This window comes from Portunus trituberculatus, chromosome 45 (genome assembly GCF_017591435.1).
Source record: "Portunus trituberculatus isolate SZX2019 chromosome 45, ASM1759143v1, whole genome shotgun sequence".
Lineage (NCBI taxonomy): Eukaryota > Metazoa > Arthropoda > Malacostraca > Decapoda > Portunidae > Portunus > Portunus trituberculatus.
Window position 1 is genome coordinate 1067830 of NC_059299.1, and position 15273 is coordinate 1083102.

Genomic DNA, 15273 nt, shown 5'->3' on the forward strand with positions numbered 1-15273 from the left:
TCCTAAGCTCCCACTTCGTGGTGTTGCAACCAACCGCAGCCAGTCTGAAGTCTGGTATCATCTTAAGTCCTCCATCCCCTATAAATAAATGTTATCCTACCTTCCTAACTTCATTATACTAATTGTTGAAAGGATAACTAGTCTTGTATGTTAAAAAGAAAATAATCTATCACAAAGTTAATTTAATTTTGAAGAATTAATTCAATCACCTTACTTTTAGGGAATGCTTAACTGATGAAGGATTGGATAAAATTTCAATTTATACATTAAAATATGTAAAACTTATCTTGGCTAATATTTCAGACGTGTGAAGATGATGCAGATAAAGGATGAAACCGTCACACAAAACTGTAAAGAAATTCTTAAGACCCCAATAGCCCAACCCCAACAAATCACTTTACCCTCCCATCTCTATATATGCAGAATTCAAAGTATATATACACACATTTCATAATACATTGCGGTGGCAAATTATTTGCATCTTCCCAACAAAATGATTTTACCTCGAATATGATGAAATGTCGGTTTTGTGTGGTCTTGAAAACTAATTGCACAAATCTGTAAAGACAAATCTTTAAGTGTGCCCCCCCCCCTTCTTAATCAACACACACTACCTATTGCAACCCAACAGCATTGTCCCTTATATATTCATGTTTAATATACCAGAGATTTAAAAAAAATAAATACTGTCATGACCACTACCTTATTCATTGGAGTGGATTCAACGATTTCTGTTGCTGTTGATGAAGCCTTGCCAACTCTGAAAAATATTTAATTCATACTTCCCCATCCACTCCCCAAATAAAACTTCCGCGGGTTACCTTATCTTCGGTGCACACTGTCATGGTGATAATAGCGCACTATCTGGATGAAACCATAAAACAGTACGAGCTCTGTAAAGACAACTTTTTATTGTCCCCCCCCAACCCCATTCCAATACCTTATCCCTCCTTTATAAATATATGTAAATACATAAATGTTGTTTAGATTTGAGCAGGATTTAGTATATCACATAATTGCACTAAACAACCATCAAATATTACTTCTACAGTTATTTATAACGAACAAATTTCTGACACCGCCTACGACGAGTAATGTTTACCTTATCTATGAGTTGTTCATTTGCTGCGACGGTAATCTGGATGAATATCTACTATACAAACCTGCAAAGATAAATTAATTTATTCTTCCCCCCCACCCTTCCCAACCCCAAGAATCCCATAGACTGTAACAACAAATTATTCAAGTCTATTAATATGACATAATCCATTATTAGAAATACCTTGTTTTTTTTCAGTTTTTTTTTCTTTGTTTTTTGTAGCACTTAAAGGCTGTATAGTACAAACAGGGACAAAATGACGAAGTCATGTGCTGTGTGGTGCTGCTGGTAGATTCTTAACTCCTGAAAAGACAGTTAGTTCACACACACCCCAACCTGCCACACTAATTATCCCTTCCACTAGAATTACTTGTATTGTTTTATAGCCGATTTCTTAAGCTGAGTAATTGACAAATTGAATGTGTGATACAAAGTCAACATGATTTTTCACACAACATGTTACTTTGCTGAAACTATCACTTAATATCTGTAAAGAAATTGTGCCCCATGACATGTAACACCACCACTAGAAATACCTCATAGTTTGCAGTACTCAAGACGAACGACATTAGCGAAAGAAGTCAAACGTGTGCTGTTGTTGGTGGTCTAAGTCTGAAAAGACACTTAATTCATGCCCTCCACCCCCAAACAACTCTTATTTACCTCATCTGATGCACGATTCTACGATAATGATGGTAATGCAGGGATGCAAACACGGATGCAAAACCTGTAAAGACAATCTTTCTTATTGTTCCCAACCCCTTCCCCAGAAAAAAAATATTTGCCCTCCCATACCATATGCATGGTACTTTTCAAATGGTACATCCACAGCAGTCATCACGATTACTTTGCTCAATGTACATTAGATGCTTGTCACAAGTCATAACTATAGCATTACCCTCTATAAAACATATTAATTGTACAGCTACTAATAACACATTTACCTCTTCTGTAGAGGAATATTTGGAGTGCGTGCTCTGAAGATCTAGAAGAAAAACCTATTGCGAAAACCTGTAAAGACAATTATCTTTATTATACCCCCCCGCCCACCCACCCATTCTATTCAGGTATAATCTGAAAACTTTTTTCCTTTTACAGTAACCAATACTATCACTGGAATTACCTCGTTCCCTGAAGTACTGAGATGCACACTTAACCGACGCAAAGAAGGGACGTGTGGTGCTGATAGTAGTCTTACTAACTCTGAAAAGACACTTACTTCATATCCCTCCCACCCCGAAACACCTTTCCTTACTTCCCAAAACATTATCCGTCTTGCTTCATACTAATATTTGCACATTCATCTTTCCTACACAATTTTAGAACAATTTCACCTTTTTATGGTGCAAAATCTACATTGGAACAGTCAAATGGGTATCTTCTGAAGGCTCACCTGAGTGCAGATTTATCTGGGCTAGTGTAGCAAAACTTCCGTATCACACCAAATGCGATGCCACAGCCCACACTGAAAGTATTCATTAATGGTCCCTAACATAATATCTACCCAGTCACGTTGATCAAGCCAATGCACTTAAATGTCATATGACATACTCCAAACTGACGTGTGAAAAGGTATAAATTTAATGGTTTCCTAAGTTGTATTTATGCGACTAAGAATGAACTGCATTGACACAGTTTTTCCAGTCATATAAAGAAATGCAGATGCCCTCCATGCATGTACACTCAGCAGGGTGTACTGATGGGCATGCAGGTCTATTAACTGCCATGGACAACCATGCAAGACAACCATCACTCATTAAAAATAAAATCTAATAGTGGAACCTCGGTTCTCGCCTTAGTCATTCAAAATCCAAAAGATTTTACAACAGGACAAGATAAATAGATTTGAAATTTCTCATTACACAAGCATTTCTAGCTCAGTTACCCCAACAAACGCAGTTCCTGTTTTCTCTCGAGCCTCGGAGAGCAGAGATTGCTCTCTGATCACGCTCACTGTTGCCATTCCCTAACACTCGATACATCAGTTAAGTGTATGCGATATAATAGACGTCTGTTATCCTTATTTTATACGTAAATTTACAATTTAACCGAGGTTGCACTGTAAGCTAAGGTAAACCAGCTTTACCCACAAGGAGAATTATGCAAACTTGACCACTCAAATCATCATTCTACATTTTCGGTTTTTAAATTCCCCAAACAAGCCACTCCATACCTACGTATTTGTTGATACTGGTACTGGCAAATCTGAGGTTTGAACTCTCGACCTGAATCTAACTGAGTAGATTAAGATAAACGAAAAATGTCCAAACCATGTTAGCTTCCGAAAACACTGAAAACATTAAAAGCAAACTTCCAAACAATATTTACCTTCAACAGGAATTGCTGATAGCGTCTCTCGATGTCAGAGCAGACAGCTTAACATTGTGAAATTATCCTCCGAGCCACACTGCTGAGCCAGTGAAACTGCTGCTTCTTTGTAGTGCCATCTAAAATCAAAGTAACTTCCCACACCCTCATCCAATTCAACCCACAACAAATTTTCACTTTCAATCACAATTTTACTCCAAAACAAGCATCCCACCCTTCCAGTTACGATAATTAAGATTTATTTTTTTACACAAGTGTCCATGAAGTTATGCATACGAGTTTCCCTCTAAATGAATAAAACTTCTCAATGTAGTTACCTGTGTGCCACGAAGGGAATGTTACAGTGTGCCATGGTTGTCTTCATTGTGAAAGTCAACAAGAGCAGGGCAGGGCAGAAGTAATACCAAGGCATCATTCTTAAAAGAAAAATAACCACACCCATCCCCCTCTGCCCACTACGAAGCTAAGGCAATAAGACGCAGCTCAACCTTGTTCACAATACAAATGCATTTTTGGTTTACTTAGTAAATTCCATGCTAAGACAACAAACTGTTTGAAAGCTGAGGGAACACTTACTAGCCTGAGGAAACTAGTTACCATAAAGCACTGTATTCACAATACTATATTTAATGCTGACACTTTAAAATATCAAATAATTTCTAAGGCAATTTAGCCATTAATATTATGTAGAACTAAATACCTGTTGTTGAAAAGCTTGCCAAGATGCAAGAACCCGGTAAAGCACCTGGCTTTGTCATTCTTGGACATGGTAGAGTCTATGTCTCCAGCACTTCCTTTATTCGTCTTCCTTTTTACCTGAAAGTATCATTATTTCCGCCACCCTTCCCTGAACCTTCACGATGTAATTTGATTCTAACATTTACGAATGTATATACAATATATCTTTAACCCTTCATGTTGAACTCCTATACTACTTTGGTTTATTCATTGCACTATAATTATAACAAGATATAGTCTACTATTCCACCATAAGTCCTGAACATTAATTGTTATCAAATCCTAGAATATTTTCAATAAATTCATTCAGTATTGTTTACCATCAATCAACTGCATACTAGTTTCCTGGAACATTGCTAAAATGTAATAACCACGTAATTTTTGTTCTTCCATTGACAAAGCTTCAACTTCGCCTTTTTTAAAATACCTTGACCTAAGATTCTTCCAGTTCTTCTCCACCCATGCTAATGTAATAAAATATTACTTAGTACTTGCAACACAGACTTGGCTGTCCTGCTTAAAAGACGACAATCTCATCACCACTTTTTTTTTTCTCTCTTTTTACCTACACCACTATTTACACTTTCTTCCCATTGGCAAAGCTCTACATTAATCTACCAATTAAATTATTCCCAGCTAAATCATCCATAACATAATAATGATGCCACTATTGAAGCTAGATCTAAATGCCGATAATCAAATAACTTTATAACAATTTTGCTTTCAGTAGAGGGCGTGACTAAATACCTGTTGAAGAGGAGGGACCGTATGGGATGTATACAAAATCCTTGCTGGCCTTTTTTTCTTTCTCTCTCTCTCTCTCTCTCCAAACCTTCGGCTTTGTCATTCGTGAACCTGATGTTTCCCTTGCCAACACTTCACGTGATTTTGTATCCGTTCAGTCTTACACAGCGCCTGCAGGTCTTCAGGAGTCTGCAAGTACCACCACCTTCCCTCCACCCTGTACATGTACCCTTATGTGCCTACACATTAACACTGGCATTCTTTTCATCAATGTTGCACATTTAATCATCAATATTTGTGCAATGAAATTACAGCATACAGCAAGATAGGCTTAGCTATCCCACCAAAAGCCTTCTAATTTATAATCAAATCTTATTAATAATGTATGTAGTATTCACTCCAACTTATAAGATCTCAAAACTACTTGAATTTCCATTCAAACACTGATTTCAAGCATTCCACTTCATAATTACCTGTCTGCTGAAGACACTTCATAGGACACTTCCATAAACCATCCTTGTTATTTCACAGACTGACCTTCAAATGCTTATTTATTTCCGTCACCCATTGTGTTCAGTGTCAGCACCTTATGTCCGTTCGACCCGATTCTTTCTTTGTAGTCTTCAGAAGTCTGGAAGTACTATTATTTTCCTCCTACCCCAAACCAAAGATACTCATAACAGGCTTAAAACCTTCCCATACCAGCTTAACTAATAGGCAAACATGCTTTTTCTTGCAACTGCATAGGGACAAACTAATTTTTTTTTTTTTAAGTCATATGCGTAAATATCCATATTTCCTTTATACTATGCATCATAGCACTTTAGCTGAAAACAATTACCACTACAACACTAAGTGTGCACGATGCTAGATTTATCCAAGACAAGTCAGAACAAAAGCTGAGAATTTCTTGGAAAATTGGTCGCACCGAATCAAATACCTGTTGCCGAGAAGAAACTTGCAAGATGCACAAAATCTTCACTTTTAGCACGAAATCTGCAGCTTTGTCACACTAGTAAACCTGGTAGCACTACATGCCAGAGCTTCTTTTCCTTGCTGCCAGGTCTTCATTAATTGAGGTTTCCGCGGTCTCCATGGTCTGTAAATACTATTATTTCCACTCCCACCCACCACTAAAACTAACTTTTGTAAAATGTGATCTTTCTCTAAGCTTAATATTTTGACAGATAACACCCGCCACCCTTCCTTGCAACAATACCTCTTTACGTCATGAAATTCCACGTTCCTCTCTGTAGGTTCAATTCCTTCCCAGCAGCAACATGTGAATCACATTATCACTTAATCAAACTATGCAGCAGGACTAGCTTGGCTGTCCCACCATAAATACTAGACGATCACTAACCTGCTACCCAAGTTAAAAATTTCACTTACACTTCATACTATACTTGGCCACAATACCTTGTTTGCGAAGCTGATTCAGTAATCTACACCTACAAAACTCTTCACCACCCACAGCTCGCTTCCTCCAATAATGGTATCACTACCATATCCCATCCACTTCTCCATTGCCCAAACTTCACCTCTAAAAATGGTATCCTCCAATAATGGTATCACTACCATATCCCATCCACTTCTCCATTGCCCAAACTTCACCTCTAAAAATGGTATCACCTCAAATTCCTTCCACCTACTCCCTACTGCCCAAACTTCATCGCTTCCAAATGTCATCACCACCACTTAACATTCCATCTACTTGTTCACTGACCACCTCCAACCAATCCACCACTCTGTAACTCCACTGCCTCCTACCGTTGTATTCTCTGCTTTCTGCTTATATCCGCTTTTTGTATTTGCTAATTCTGCCATTATACCAGGATTAACTTCGCAATCCTGATAATTAAATCAACCTGATACCTATGAACTTAATACTTTAGAACTGCAGTATTCATTCCTTCCTAAGCTCATAAATGTATTCACATTAATTTCCTGCATACATATTCTACCTTGGGATCTATGTGCTCACCTCCACAGAAAACTTGGTAGTTGGGGATGTGCAATCAACCGCAGCACACCGTTCACCGTGCGAACAGGTTGGACTGAAAGTACTAGCAACTGGTTCCGAAGATGTGCAAGCAACCGCCTCACACCGATCGGCAGGTGCAACAGGTCGGACTGAAAATACTAGTTACTGGTCCCTACCTGTCCTACACCTCAATAATATCTGGGATATAAAAATCATGCACCAATGACTTGACACCATTGAATATGGAAAAAGCAAGAACAGAAATAATAATGATCTGTAAAGTTTAACATTGTAATGAATGAGATGGAAGAAAATGAAGTGTTAGCATTATACCGATCATACCTCAACCCAGCCGGTGGAAGAACCTGCAGTGGACTTCCATTGCTATGCAGACTCCAGCAAGACCTCCCAGCCAGGACGGTAACAGGCCATGGAGTGAGAGAGAGTGTAAGGTGACAGTGGTTGATGACTGGCAAGAGATATCAAACATATGCAATTGCCAATGATGGTAACTTCACACCCAACGAGCATGTTAAAGATTGAGATTTGCATTGTGAATGAAATATATGTAAACCAAACGAGTAACCAAGTGTGGAGTGGTCGGCGCGGGGGAAGGGGGAGGGGGAACACCTGACCACACGACCGGGGGATGATCAGCACTAACGGGTTGGTAGGGTGACCGCCATTCCACCACCACACCGCTCACGAAAGCTGTAAACAAAGTGCACAAGATACGAGAACCTGATCTGAAAGCATATGGTATAAGAACATCTACCTCAAAAATCTCACATCTACAAACACCGAGTGATACAAAGAGGGTGGCACTGATGAAAGCCCCGAATCTTGTGTGGTCTGGAATGGGAATGTTGCTAGGACGATAAGCTGCACCTCAGGATACAGGAGAACACCCAACGACACTGGCGAACACCCAAGGAGGCGAACACCGAAGAAGACATATCTGGCCCTCGGCTGCAAAAGGGAAATCTTTAACTAATACACAGTTTAGAGATTCACTGTTTTTCACTTTATTAACGGAAATTCGCAATTACACTTCACTTCACTTAGACTAGAGTCACTGATTTTAACATTGAAATTTTCACTGAAGGCAAAATCACTAGCGAGATTGACTGAATAAAAATAAATAAATAAATAAATAAAAATAATAAATAAATAAATAATAAGGATGTTGCTTGGAGATTCCCCCTCAGGCTGCTCGGCTGTCGCTGATCGGACGCTGCTGGTAGGTATGTGAAAGCCACCGTTCCCGGGTATATATAGTGGCCTCCGCCGGGCCACTGGTACTCATTTGCTGCGCATGTATTCCTCCGCCAAAGAACGAAAACTAGATCCTATAAAGTAAGTTCGTTTTTGTTGTATCATCTTATTCATCATAACTTTTCATATTGTAATTATTCAGAAAAACTATTTCTTATTATTTCATATCGGAATGATTGCCATAAATGTCCACTAAAATGTCTTTGAAGAACGAAGGAGAGTGTTTAAAAAAAAAGTGTGTCAGGATGTGACGTCATAGACGAGGTTCCTAAAATCAATACCTTCCTTCCAACATTAATCCTTCTTGCACTGCAATGCGAGGTGTTTTAATGATCACTTTCCATTCTACTGGAAACTTTCAATATTCAGAGACCCAAAACTACAACATATCAATGTAATTACACCTATGGAAGAAGTTCTAGAAAGACTATGCCATAGGTGTGAGGCAACCTCGTGTAGAAGACTCGAGCACAAACTGGTATCATCCGGTGTGAAGGAAACGCTGGAATTTTGTAAACAAAGCCATGCAACACTACATGATTCAAGAGTACTAACTTCGTCACATGTTGAAAATGGAAACAGGCAAAGACCTGTGCTCATTGTGCTCTTATTGGACATGTGGATGCACATATATGAATTATAATTCAATGGTCTCTGATAATTTAATCAAAGCTACACTTCATGTGACTAAATAAATAGTATGGTGAGAAGCCTTGCACTGCATTATTATTATTATTATTATTATTATTATTAGTAGTAGTAGTAGTAGTAGTAGTAGCAGCAGTGGTAGTAGTAGTAGTACCATTATTATTTCTATTATCATTATTATCATATGCAGTAGTAGTATCATTATTATTATAAATTTATCAGTATCATTATATATAAGTAGTAGTAGTAGTGGTGGTGGTGGAAGTGGTGAAAGTGGTAGTAAAAATAATAGAAGATGAAGTAGTAGTAGTAGTAGTAGTAGTTATTTATCTATTTTCAGGGTATATCCGGAGAGGCACATCGACATAGACAGTATTGATTCCCTCCGCCGCGCTGCATGCCTGACGTCATGGTCTGGCCACTCCTGATAACCCTTTGTCCTTGCACGCTGTGGCGACGTTGGACCCAATTAAGGCTATAGGCTCTACATTGATTCCAGGGAGAAACAAACCTTCTAACACACCACCACCACCAACAACAATGACAATAATAATAGTAATAATACATATATATCTTATAATTTGTTTATTTATCTATCCATGTATCTATTTAGTTTATTCACTTATCAATTAATCTCTCTCTCTCTCTCTCTCTCTCTCTCTCTCTCTCTCTCTCTCTCTCTCTCTCTCTCTATATCTATATATATATATATATATATATATATATATATATATATATATATATATATATATATATATATATATATATATATATATATATATATATATATATATATATATATATATATATATGATATTATTTAATTTTAATCAATTGATTTTATTCATCTTAATGTGTGTGTTGTGGTCAATGTTATGTTACCACGAAGAGGGCACAAGAGTAGCAGTGTCGTTAGTTCAGGAACTCTCTCACACTGTCTTCTCAGGAGTGTTAACGAAAATACAGCTTGGGTTTTCCTTATATTAACAATACAGTTATTTACACTACACAAGCATAGTCTTGTACACACTCACAGTCCACAGCTCCCTGGCAAACGCCCGGGGAAGCACAACGGCCAGCTCGTGTATTCGTCAGACTCTAACTCACGTAGCTCCGTCTTGTCAATTTCGTCAGCAAAAACTCACTGACACCGGTGACCGACTCATATATTAAAGGACAGTTACAAATGCATTGGTTACAATAGTTAAAGTATTACTTAATTATAAGTGAAAGAAATAAGATATATGATAATACTAAACATATGTCTATGCTGTTATAATTACATATATATAATCCAGCAACCAGAGGTTCCCACACTGAGCCTGTGGGAACGTATACTGACTTAGCATAAGAAGTGCTTGCACATGAAAATGAAAGGATGTGCTTCTCGCTAAGACCAGCCTCGTTTCTGTGTGTAGAAACAAGGAAAAAATTAATCATATACAATTCATACCCTAACATGTGTGTGTGTGTGTGTGTGTGTGTGTGTGTGTGTGTGTGTGCAAGCAGGCACAGGCAGCAGGCAGCATGATCAACATGTCACCACCTATCTACCACTATCCCATCTCCCGAGTTTCCCTGGTGACTCGACACGAACTGCCTGCTCATTGAAATGTTGATCTGTTACCATTATTCATTGATCATTAATTTTTTCCCCTGTATTTTTCCTTTTAACATTTCCTTGAGGATATGATAAGACGAGACTATTCGTCAATATGAAGAAGGCAGTGCGGCGGCGCATGGCTGCAGCTGCTGGGTCCGCCTCACCCTCACCCTCACCCGGTTATGGCGGCCGTGGCACAGGATTACGGGCCTTAAGGCTCTCGTCACGTACTCTTTACACTAAGGACTATATATGTATGTAAAGCAGTGCAATGATGGACCTTACAGTCTCACCGCCCTCAGCAGCGTCACTTCGGCCTCCAAACCCCAGTATTGTGCCTGAAAACAGACCTTATGGACCGCGGGTGGCTGTGGCGACAGCTTGGTTCTCTATCAGTGTGGAAGGGAAAGTTACCTTGCTGGTGGGCGGAATGTCTGTAAGGGCCAAACTTCTATTGTGTACCGAGGGGTTTTGAGCCTTGCATGCCGCGCGAACCGTTGGCTGACGGTGGGAAGCTTCCTGCGCCGCCATGTGGGGCAGGTTAAAGAAAGACTAGCGGTGGGGCGGCCGTGGGATGGCAGAGGGGCTGGGGACAAGTGGGGTAGGGCAGCTGCGTCATGGGAAACATTCCTCGTGGATTTGTCCCTTCGAAGGCACAGCATTCGTCAGCGACCGTTAGGGCAGGATTGCTTTCAGAACAAAGGAACAACTGCACAGAATGAATTTGTTCACACGTGACCGCTTTTTGGTTTCATCATGAGCCAGAAATTGTTTATGAATCAGTTAAGTGTAATGAGTTATCAGATATTCTTATCTTCAATTGGCCTGAATCACAAACGAGCTCTGGCGCATTCTAAAACTGAGAAGCCACCACGTGTTTTCAAATTATCCTCGTGCAGGTGTTCCTTTGTTGGTGTGACAGTATTTATTCCTTGGCATGCCCCGACGGTCGGCTTAGAATTTAATAGAACACGAGTGTGACTAAGGCCACGCAGATGTGCACGTAGCCACACGGTAATCTACGTGTGTAGGGAAGAATTTCAAATAATCGAATCTTAGCAAGTAAAAGCTTCCATATGAAGGACGGCGATTAACTTACAGTAAAGGGATCAAATAAAACAATTAATGCCTTTCTGCTATGCGTCTCTCTCTCTCTCTCTCTCTCTCTCTCTCTCTCTCTCTCTCTCTCTCTCTCTCTCTCTCTCTCTCGTGAGGATGCCAGCAAGCCTATTACTAGTATATCCAAGAGATGTCTCGCCAGAGGAAATAACTTGCCCCAATGAGGAAATAAAATTAAATAGAGATAGAAACGAAATGAAAAAAAAAGAAAGAAAAAGAAAGCGATCCTCATATTCTGTTGCTACGTGTCCATCTATCTTTTAATACTTATCTTGCCTTACGAGGGACGAGATCACAGCCACCATGAGAGAAAAGTTTTCCACCGTCACCAGAGAGAGAGAGAGAGATAATCACCTGACAAAATGATCCACCCAGCCCAGGGTAGGTCACGGCATCTGTTTGGCTTCACCGGCGTGCCAAGATTCACCTCTGACTCAAGATACCAAGGAAGTCACGCCACATTGAACACCAACCACTCATGCCGCACACCAACACACAACATTCCCAAGCCAAGAGAGAGAGAGAGGGGGGTGGGGGTTACATAAGGCCAAGGGCATGAGAAGCCAAGTAAACGATCACAATATTTGAGGTGTCAAAGAAGAGAATATTACAGTAATTAGATTAGTAGCAATAGCTAATAGTAGCTCTCTCTCTCTCTCTCTCTCTCTCTCTCTCTCTCTCTCTGAAGGACGTTGGCCATGAAGGAAGGAAGGCGGCGACAGCTGAATTTGTGCTTCCCAGAAAGAAGTCGATGGTGACAATGCATTTCCTGATGATAGCTTAATTAAGGACACACACACACACACACACACACACACACACACACACACACACACAGGGTCCCTTTCTCTTATTTCCTGACACATGGATGACTTTAAGTAGGAGGAGGAGGAAGAGGAACCAGCGACAGATATATCATAAATTTTCATTTCTCCTCTTTTCTCTCCTTATAAAATCCTTCTTAATCCTTGTAAACGTGCACTCCTCTTCCTCCTCCTCCTTAAGTTCGGGATTTCTCCGCAGTCTCTATCTTCATATCTACTGCAGCAAAATTTGTACCAGTCCTGCTCCATACAGTGAGTACCGTCATTTATAAACCTCTAACGATTACTGATGTTTCCCTGTGCCTGGTTGAACTCCCATCCTCTTGATCTGGCTCCGTATTCAGAAGCACTTTGCTCTCACCACGACTATTTTCCAAGGCTACAAAATTAATATGATTAACGGGATTCAAGAATGTTTCTCCAATTAATAACGCAGAAATATTGTCAATCTGCCTCTAGAATCGTACAAACACCCTAAAACTCTTGTGAATTTATACAAATCCATTGAAATAGTGGAGGTGAGGCACAGACGTATGAGAATACGAATCCCCTTTCCCCGCTCATCACTCTCCCTTTCAATACCCCTCTTCTTCCACCTCACCAATGCCTTTCATAGTCCACACCACAACCACTTCCTCATCATCTATTTACATTTTACTAGTATTTCTGTCCGACTTCCTTTTCCTCTCTCTAACTCAATCCCATCTCATTCTCCTTTCTTATTTCACTACTGATTCCGGTAATAATTCATACATCATCCTCTCCTGTACGCGCTGCTGTCACCTTGGCTGCCATGTGACAAGTATCAAAGATCATCTGAAACTCTCTCTCTCTCTCTCTCTCTCTCTCTCTCGGTCAGAGGTCAAGGATGGGTCAGGGACATCACAAATAAGGTCAAAGATGAAATGCAACACGAGAGAGAGAGAGAGAGAGAGAGAGAGAGAGAGAGAGAGAGAGAGAGAGAGAGAGAGAGAGGCACTAATTGGCGGAGGTGAGTGACGTAATGGTTTACTCTACACTGAAGACACGTGGGTGTTGGTGATGAGTGAATGGTATTGTGCTTACTCCATGTTCGCTTTCTTCCTTTTTGCCTTTCGTTGGTTGTTCCCAAATTTGCTCATCTTTTTCTTCTTCCTTGTCTTTGACTCAGATCGTTGTAATTCCTGTTCCGGTTTCCTTCTTTTCTTTTTTTCCTCTCGTGTCCTTGCTTTAGTTAATTAATTCGTCATTCTTAGTGTTCTTTTCTTCGTCTCCTCGTTTTCTTTGTTCTTCATATTTTTTTCTTTCGGATTCTTTCCTTATCTATTGTCCGTATACATTGTTTTTTGTTTCTATTATTATGACCAGAGCAATTACAATAAGCCTGAAACCAATTGTTTGATCTGAAGAAACAGTGATAGCAAAGCAACGTGACGAAGGCGATCTTGCCCAATCCACACATAAGCTGGACTTACTCCCACGCTATATCTTCCTCATAGCTAGAAATTTTTTTATCATCTACCCATCTCTACTCCTACAGCCATACATGTCTCACCCGTGACGCCACACATCTATTGCGGTCATGCTGATGTCACTGCACTCACGATGACTCAATAATGACGTCATTTGAGTTTCACAATAGACTGAAAGTTGAATCACTGACATTACTGACTGTCTTGCTGTTCATGTTATTATTGCTTATTTCCGAGCCAACGGGATGTAAGAATGATAAAGAAGGTGAAGTGTAAGATTATTAGAGGCTTTCTATATATGTTCGTAGCGTAGTAGTGACTCAGTTTTTCAGCACCTAGGTTGAGAATTTACAGAAACAGATTATTGTTGTTTTCGTCGCTTCTATAGGGACCATGCTGAAATGTTTTCGTCCCTTAGTCTCATTACTGTACTTCCAAAAGTATTGTACGTTGGTGTTACACGGGTTTTTAATGTTTTCTTATGGTTCTAGTGACACATTAATAAGATTTTTACATTACTGGGAAACCGGCTAATTAACCGTCTCCGCAATCTTTGAATATGACCGTGGTGAGGGAGTAGCGTTTCAGTTTTTTTTTTTTTCTTTCTTTTATGCAGAAGAGAAGCCAGCTAAGAAAAAAAAAAATACTTGAGTGGTGGTTTCCTAAAAGAGAAGTAAAGAGTTAGCCAAAATTAAGGAACATGTTAGGCCTTCAATTGTCTTTTCTCTGTTATATTGTATTGTTATCTACAAACAACTCGTAAGTAGGAGTTGCTGAAGATAAGGTGACATCGAATGCCATAAATCTAAGTCAGAGAGAGAGAGAGAGAGAGAGAGAGAGAGAGAGAGAGAGAGGGTAAGAACCACACACACACACACTGCGTAGTGTAGTGGTTAGCACGCTCGACTCACATTCGAGAGGATACGGGTTCGAGTCCCGGAGGCGGCGAGGCAAATGGGCAAGCCTCCTAATGTGTAGCCCCTGTTCACCTAGCAGTAAATAGGTACGGGATGTAACTCGAGGGGTTGTGGCCTCGCTTTCCCGGTGTGTGGAGTGTGTTGTGGTCTCAGTCCTACCCGAAGATCGGTCTATGAGCTCTGAGCTCGCTCCGTAATGGGGATGACTGGCTGGGTGACCAGCAGACGACCGAGGTGAATTACACACACACAAGGTATATGGATATTTTCAGATTTTAAGTCTTCTCACATCTGACCAATTATATATTTCTTTAACGGACAACAATGTAAAAAAGTGTGTGTGTGTGTGTGTGTGTGTGTGTGTTAATTCACATCGGTCGTCTGCTGGTCACCCAGCCAGTCTTCCCCATTACGGAGCGAACTCAGAGCTCATAGACCGATCTTGGGGTAGGACTGAGACCACATCAACATTCAACACACAACACACATCGGGAAAGCGAGGCCACAACTCCTCTAGTTACATCCCGTACCTATTTACTGCTA

The 15273-nt window shown here is 40.0% G+C and overlaps 1 long non-coding RNA gene across 1 annotated transcript; it reads right to left on the reverse strand.

The window, feature by feature from the left end:
* Nucleotides 1-578: 578 nt before the first annotated feature.
* Nucleotides 579-2364, reverse strand: LOC123519555. Its single transcript, XR_006679051.1, has 2 exons — nucleotides 2223-2364; nucleotides 579-2110 (listed from the first exon to the last, which is right to left on the reverse strand). It is a non-coding gene; the product is annotated as an uncharacterized LOC123519555 (long non-coding RNA).
* Nucleotides 2365-15273: the final 12909 nt, after the last annotated feature.